The sequence below is a fragment of the Ovis aries genome, chromosome 3 (assembly GCF_016772045.2).
Source record: "Ovis aries strain OAR_USU_Benz2616 breed Rambouillet chromosome 3, ARS-UI_Ramb_v3.0, whole genome shotgun sequence".
NCBI classification, from domain to species: domain Eukaryota; kingdom Metazoa; phylum Chordata; class Mammalia; order Artiodactyla; family Bovidae; genus Ovis; species Ovis aries.
The window spans coordinates 7,802,149-7,810,071 of record NC_056056.1 but is presented as its reverse complement, the minus strand read 5'-3'; the positions used below and the strand labels follow the sequence as shown (position 1 = coordinate 7,810,071).

At 48.8% G+C, this 7,923-nt stretch overlaps 1 protein-coding gene across 26 annotated transcripts in view; it reads left to right on the top strand.

The window, feature by feature from the left end:
• Positions 1 to 7,578: 7,578 nt before the first annotated feature.
• The window catches only part of SPTAN1 (spectrin alpha, non-erythrocytic 1), a 58,145-nt gene continuing 57,800 nt past the window's right edge, over positions 7,579 to 7,923 (top strand). For 25 of the 26 annotated variants that reach the window (XM_060411766.1, XM_060411765.1, XM_060411752.1 and 22 more), the window contains exon 1: positions 7,579 to 7,694. The gene's annotated coding sequence lies outside the window, so the exon portion shown is untranslated. Of the gene's footprint in view, positions 7,807 to 7,923 lie in introns of all 26 variants that reach the window. The other variant, XM_060411745.1, reaches the window with a different exon arrangement.

Below are 7,923 nucleotides of genomic sequence, written 5' to 3'. Positions count from 1 at the left end.
TGGAGCTGTTCTGGAGACTGCCCACCCAGCACTGCGGGCTTTCTCCCACTTGTCCAGCAGTGACATGATTAGATTTGGATCTCTTCTACCTCTGCCAGGAAAAGCAAAAGAGCCACAGAGCTTCACACAGGAGCCTTATCAGGCCTGGCCATTCATTTCTCTTTTCTCTGTGCCACCGAATGAATCCCTGTGCTTTCATTCAGTTTCCTGTGGACTTGCAGAAAGCAGATGAGAGCCATGGTCTCCCAGAAGCACTCCTTATAGAAGAATTCGTTATCTAGTTTACAACCAGGCTCCATTGTTTTAAAAAACATCAGGCTCTACAGATGATGTATTCAAGAAATGTCTTCCTTTTTCTTCTTCAGGATGTTTACACTAAGTATAATACATGATCCTGGATTGGAACCTGCTTCAGAAAAAGATCTGTGTGTTTGTCTTGTACAGGACATGGGGACAATTGGCAAAACTTGAATAGAGTCTATATGTTAGATAATAGTATTATGTTGAGACCTAGCTGGCAGTTCAGTGGTTAAGACTCTGTGCTTCCCCTGCAGTGGTTGCAAGTTCAATCCCTGGTCGGGGAACTAAGATCCTGCATGCCTCATAGTGCAGGGAAAAAAAAAAAAAGTATTATGTCAATGTTAATTTCCAGACTTTGTTCATTGTATTGTGGTTATAATAATGAAAGTACTTGTTCTTAATGTACCTGTGGGTAAACAGACATGATGTCCTCAATTTATTCTCAAGTTAATTCAGGTGGGAAATATATATCTACAAATATGTGTAAGAATAATAGAGCAAGTGTGATCGAATGTTAACACATTGATAAATCTGGGTGAAAGGTGTATGGGATTTCTTTCTATTATTGTAACTTTTCTACAAAGTTGAAGTTATTTCAAAATTAAAAGATAATCCTCAGGGTTTCCCTGGTGGTAAAGAATCTGCCTGCCAATGCAGGAAGTGGATTCGATCCCTGGATAGGGAAGATCCCTTGGGGGAAATGGCAACCTGCTCGAGTATTCTTGCCTGGAAAATTCCATAGACAGAGGAACTGGGCAGGCTACAGTCCATGGGGTTGTAAAGAGTCAGAGATGACTGAGCAACTGAGCACGTTAAAGTCCAACAGCCACAACTGCTGAGAGCACCTGCCACAGCCGCTGAAGCCTTTGGGTCCTAGAGCCTATGCTCTATAGCGAAAGAAGCCACCGCAGCAAGGACCCCGTGTGCCTCAACCAGAGAGTAGCCCCCACTCCACAACCAGAGAAAGCCCATGCACAGCAGCAAAAACCCAGCACAGCCAAAAAGAGAAAAATGTTTAAGATAATCCTCTCCCCTCCTTAACAACAACAACAACAACAACAAATCAGGCCTACAATTCTGACAAGGTGACAAATTCAACCCTGAAAACAGGATGGTGACTCCAAAGGTGATGGCGAAGTCATCAACCTATACCACTGATGGAAAGTTGAGTCTACACCAGATTTTGCAAATGCTTCCCTCTTAAACTGAAATAGGTGACATGGTGGGTAGAGTTTTAGTCCAATGGAGAATAATTTATGTACTTGTAGTGCTTGATTGTTTGAGCTGAAAGTAACATAGCATTGAAGATAGCTCCATTTCATTTAGGGCAGCTTTTTCCAGGAAGTTTTTCTGGAGGATCCTAAAAAAAGAGTTCGGAAGTCAACGAAGTTCGGCAGCTAACTGTGTTGAAGGTAAACTAGGTATACTAGATGAAATAAGAATGGTAGGATGTTGATGTTGGTTGAAGCTGGGTTATATATAGGCAGATGGAAGTTCATTGTACTATTACAATTCCTAGGTTTATCTTTGAAATCTGGGTATCAGGAAAGAAGGACATTCTAATTTAAGGGGGAAATTATGAGCAAAAGCGTGACACTGGAAGAATAACTTGTTTCAGAAGCAGCTAACATCAGGTCTGGAGAAGAACATTAGGAAATTATGCTGTGGAAAGGTACATTGGCACATGTCTGTGGAGGCTCTAGAATATTAAAATAGTCTGGGTGATTCTGTAGGCAGTGGGAAGCTACTAGAATTTTTGAGGTTTCATATAGTTTATGAAATGAATTCTGTGTGTTAAGGATGAAGAGGAAGGAGAGAGACACTCATGGGACTTTAAAAGGTTCCGTGAGGGACTTCCCTTGGTGGCCCAGTGGTTAAGACTGCATTTCCAATGCAGAGGGCACAGGTTTGATCCCTGGTGAGGAAACTAAATCCCACATGACTTGCAGTATGGCCAAAAAGTGGGAAAAAAAAAATCCCATGAGTACATATGAGAAATAAGCAAACTGGATCAGGAATATGTGCCAGGGAGGGAGGGGCTCACCTCCCTGCTATCTCCTACCATCCTGTTAAGCAAACCAACCTGTCAAGTCCATGCTCCCAGCAGCTATCAGTCCTCTTCTCTAATATGGCCCCTGATTAAAGAGGAAGTCATCACAGAATAACGTAAAATTAACAGTTCAAAATTTAACATGAAATTTACAGTGTAAACCTTTTTTTTTTTGGTGTAAACCATTTTCTAGTGTACAATTCTGTGGTATCAGGCACACTCAGACTGTTATGTTAACCATCAACACCATCCATCTCCAGAACTTTCTCATCTTGCAAAAGCCACTCCGCCCCTTGCTCCCCATTCTCCCCTGCCTGCAGCTCTGGCGACCCCTGCTCTGTCTCTATGAATTTGACTGTTCCAGAGTTCTTCTATAAGTGGAATCATACAGTATTTGTCCTTTTGTGTCTGGTTTCTTCCACTTAGCAGAATGTCTTCAAGGTTCTTCCCTCCAGTCACTGTTTTGAAGAGCTGTGCTATTCCTTGCCAGCTCTGACACTGCAGAATCTCATCTGGGAAGAATACAGTCCACTTGCCAGTGTGACTTTCCACTCAGCCCTCTTCTTGGGGGGAAAAGGAGTAGTGCTTGCCTGTTAACTTTCCCATGTGTGTGTTAAAGAGAGAAGAAGAGAGGAAAAGATTCCCCAGGGAGCATGGGCAGGTAACTTGCCATGGCCAAAGTAAGTGAAAATGTCTGTCATTACAGGCTTCCCTGGTGGCTCAGTGGTATAGAATCCACCTGCCAATGCAGGAGACAAAGGCTCTATCCCTGATCCAGGAAGATCCCACCTGCTGTGGAGCAACCAAGTGCACCCCACTGTGCACCCCAGCTATTGGGCCTGTGCTCTAGAGCCTGGGTCAAAGTAAAAGTGAAAGTCACTCAGTTGTGTCCGACTCTTTGTGAGTGGGTAGTCGTCCCCTTCTCCAGGGGATTGTCCCAACCCAGGGACTGAACCCAGAACCCGCACTGCAGATTCTTTACCAACTGAGCCAGCAGGGAAGCCCAAGAATATTGGAGTAGGTAGCCTATCCCTTCTCCAAAGGATCTTCCTGACCCAGGAATTGAACCGAGGTCTCCTGCATTGCATTGCATATAACCTCAGATAAACACACGACACCACCTTTATGGCAGAAACAAAGAACTAAAGAGTCTCTTGATGAAAGTGAAAGAGGAGAGTGAAAAAGTTGGCTTAAAGCTCAACATTCAGAAAACGAAGATCATGGCATCCAGTCCCATCACTTCATGGGAAATAGATGGGGAAACAATGGAAACAGTGAGAGCCTTTATTTTGGGGGGCTCCAAAATCACTGCAGATGGTGACTGCAGCCATGAAATTAAAAGACGCTCCTTGGAAGAACAGCTATGACCAACCTAGATAGCATATTAAAAAAACAGAGACATAACTTTGCCAACAAAGGTCCGTCTAGTCAAGGCTATGGTTTTCCACTAGTCATGTATGGATGTGAGAGTTGGACTATAAAGAAAGCTAACCGCTGAAGAATTGATGCTTTTGGACTGTGGTGTTGGAGAAGACTCTTGAGAGTCCCTTGGACTGCAAGGAGATCCAACCAGTCCATCTTAAAGGAAATCAGTCCCGAATATTCATTGGAAAGACTGACGCTGAAGCTGAAACTCCAATCCTTTGGCCACCTGATGCATAAAACCAACTCACTGGAAAAGACCCTGATGCTGGGAAACATTGAAGGTGGGAAGAGAAGGGGACGACAGAGGATGAGATGGGTGGATGGCATTACCGACGTGATGGACACGAGTTTGAGTAGACTCTGGGAGTTGGTGATGGACAGGGAGGCCTGGTGTGCTGCAGTCCACAGGGTCGCGAAGAGTTGGACATGACTGAGTGACTGAACTGAACTGAACTCCTGCATTGTAGGCAAATTCTTTACCAGCTGAGCTACCAGAGAAGGCCCCTGTGCTAGAGCCTGGAGCCACAATTAAATGCTGGGTTTTTGTTGCTGCGAGGGCTTTTCTCTAGTTGTGGCGAACAGGGACTACTGTCTAGTTGCGGTGTGTGGGCTTCCCTTTGCAGTGACTTCTCTTTATGTGGAGCACAGGCTCTAGAGCACACAGACTTCAGTAGTTGCGGCACATGAGCTCATTAGTTGTGGCTCCTGGGCTCTAGCACACAGGCTCAAAAGTTGTGGCCCACTGGCTTAGTTGCTCCATGGCATATGAGATCTGATCAGGGTATGGAACCTGTCTCCTGCATTGGCAGGTGGATTCTCTACCACTGAGCCACCAGGGAAGCCCCTAAAATGAAATTATCTTAAAACATCATTACAGTTAGTATGTTTCCCAATAGTTGACCTCTTGAATGACATGAAAAGGTTTTGAGACTACATAAACGCCTAAGGGCACATATCAGTTCAGTTCAGTTGCTCAGTCATGTCCGACTCTGCGACCCCATCTTCCAGCCTTCCCCGTCCATCACCAACTCCCAGAGCTTGCTCAAACTCATGTCCATCGAGTCAGTGATGCCATCCAACCATCTCGTCCTCTGTCGTCCCATTCTCCTCCCACCTTCAATCTTTCCCAGCATCAGGGTCTTTTCAAATGAGTCAGTTCTTCAAATGAGGTGGCCAAAGGATTGGAGTTTCAGCTTCAGTGTCAGTCCTTCCAGTGAATGTTCAGGACTGATTCCCTTTAGGATGGACTGGTTGGATCTCCTTGCAGTCCAAGGGACTCTCAAGAGTCTTCTCCAACACTACAGTTCAAAAGCATCAAAAGGGCACATATCACACCTTCCTAAAACTGCTAGAATAGAAAAAGGAGCTTGGAGGAGTGCCCCCATGGCAAACTGGTTAGGATTCTGGGCTTTCACCGCTGTGGCCCAGGGTCAATCCCTGGTCCCTGGTCGTGGAACTGAGATCCCACAAGTTGTGCAGTGCAGTAAAAACAAAAAGAAAACAGAAAAGAAAGAAAAAGGAGTTTGGATTCGGTCATCCCCCACTCTCCTCTCACTGACTTTTCAAGAGGCTGGAATGGACAGGACTGGATTGGTTAGACTGGATTGGTTACAGAGCTGCTCTGCTGTTCTTTTAGTTTTGTTCTGAATGAGCGTCTCTCAGAAAACAAAGAGGGCCAGTATCTGCTTTATCATCTCCCTCCCCACACCTAGCAGAGTGTTAGGCATGTGGGGAAACTGGTGGGAGGTGAGGGAGGCAGACAATAGAACCCCAGCTTTTTCAACTTCTTGTTTCCAGAGCTAGTGCCAGATGCCGACCAGGGCAGATGAGTGGGTGGGCACTGCAGAAGGCTGGAGAGACTGGGTTTTGGCCATGGCTCAGATCAGACAAAGGATCAACGAGAAAGATTTTCGTTTCTGTGTCAAGCTCTCTCTGAAGGTCTCAAATCTGTTTTGCATCTGGTAAATGCAGCCAAACCCCCCTATCACTAAGAAGCCAGAATGAAAAAGAAAAATCCTTCCTTTTTTTTTTTTTTTTTTTTACAGCTTCTATCCATGGCCTTGAGACTGGTTCTTTGCTGGAGCAGGAGGTCTTGGGAATTTTGGAGAGCCATGATTGAGTTAGCCATTTTGCACCCAGACCTGAATACTCAATTAAACATTTTGCTGCTACCCACTGGAGGAAAGGCCTTGGACGCCATCAGCTGTTCCCAGAAATGCACACCCCAGGGAGGAGTTACCCGGGCCTGTTTTCTCTGCATGGAGGATTGCAGGAAATGCCTCTCATCCTCCTACGTTTTTCCTCCAGATTCTGTAAAGCCACTTTTGAGGTGTGGCCACTCCTTTTCTTTTCTCTGCACTCTGGGGAAGTGAGGGAATAAGGGAGTTTTTCTTCATGATCAGGGCTCAAGCCAGGGCAGCTTAGAAACTTGATTGCAAATCCCAGTTACAGGGAAGAAGCCAAAACTACTGAGGACCAAGAAGGTCAGGGTTGGGCCCCGGGCCCAAGTCCTGCTGCAATGCCTACTGCCTTTATATTTATTTAAAGGGGACGGTGCTCGGTAACCAGCAGGCGGAGGCCTTCCTGAGTTGCAGAGCTCCTGGTCTGCCTGACTGCACAGGAATGATCTGGGTGTTACTCGCTATGGCTGAGGCCCAGCTGTCGCCAGGAATGGGGGTGGGGAAAGGTCTTCCTAATCGAGGGCTTCTAGCTACAGAGCCAGGCCCTTAAACTGCTAACACTGTAAGGAACAGAAATTCCAGAAATCCTCTCTTTCTCTCTTTGGCATCCTAGCATCCACCATCACAATGCCTCCCTTTCCTATGGCAAAGCACACTGTTTAAGAAGGTTCTGACTGCCCAGATTCAAATCCTTGCTTTTCCTCTTGCTAGCTGCCTGACCCAGGGCAAGAGACCCAGCTTCCATATCAGACTGCTCTTTTGTAAAATGAGGAAATAATATTTGAATCATAAAATTATTGCAAGAACATTTTTTAAAAAGGTAACACACTTGAAATGGTCAGCATAGTGCCTGGTACATGAAGGAAAGTCAACTGTGGCAAGAAGAGTCTTAACGTCTTTGTAAATAGAACTAGTGCATCCTATTCTACTGGCGAACTGTCAGAAAGCTCTTGATGTAAGAATATAAAAAGTCGTTAACTCTTCAAATCTCAGAATGACGGACGTAAACTGCATCCTTGCCCCAACCTCACCAGAGAGAAAGCTGACTTGAGTCCCGGGCACAAGCCTTCTCCTAGGGAAAGGGCACAGGAAGAAGAGAAGCACACGAGTGATCTCACCCTTTGGGACTGGGTGTTTTTCCGGCTGGGGCGCGCAGCATCCCCAGGCCGACTGCAGCAATGGCCCTGCCCCGCCCTTCACTGCAGTCCTGGAAGGGCTCCCAGGGGCGGAGGGGTGGGGGTGCAGAAGATTTTCTGCAGGGCGGGGAGGGGCAGGTCTGGAGGATCCTAGCTGCGGGGAGGGCTGTGCGGCTGGAGCAGCTCCACCATCCCGGGCGGAGGCACCGACCTCCACTGCACCATCAACCCCCACCCGTGGCGCGCGCGCTCCTTGCCCATCCTCCCGCCGCCCTGCATCGCCACTTCGGCTCCGTCCGGGTGCGCTCGGCCCTTTCCGCCGGGTGATCGGGCGGCGAGCAGGCGGGAGCTCCGCCCCATTCGCTCCGCCGGCGCTGCCCGCCCCCCGCCCCTCGCGCCGTGCTGGGGCGCTTCCCCCGCGCTCGCGCCCGCCCGCCGCCGGAACGCGCGCGGCCGCCTATAAAAGGGGCGGGGCGCGCGCGTCGCCGCCACTACCCGCTGCGGAAGGGAACGGCGAGGAGCGGAGGCCGCCGAGCCCCGTCAGTTCCCTCAGCACCCCCGCCCCCGGCCCGACGCACCCACTGCCCTCACCCCCAGGAGCCGGTGAGAGAGGGGAGCGGGCGAACTCGGGGCGGGAGCGGGGCTCGAGGGCGGCCAACCCCTGAGGGGGGAGCCGGACAGCCCTTGAGGCGGGGCGGGGCCGGCCCGCGGACAGGTGAGCCTGGCGGGCCTCGCAGCTCTCAAGTGTGGGGCGGGGAGCCGAGCGAGCCGGCGGCGACCGGCTGGCGGCGCGTGGGCTGCGAAGGAGCCTGGGGGCCGAGTCTGGGCGCCG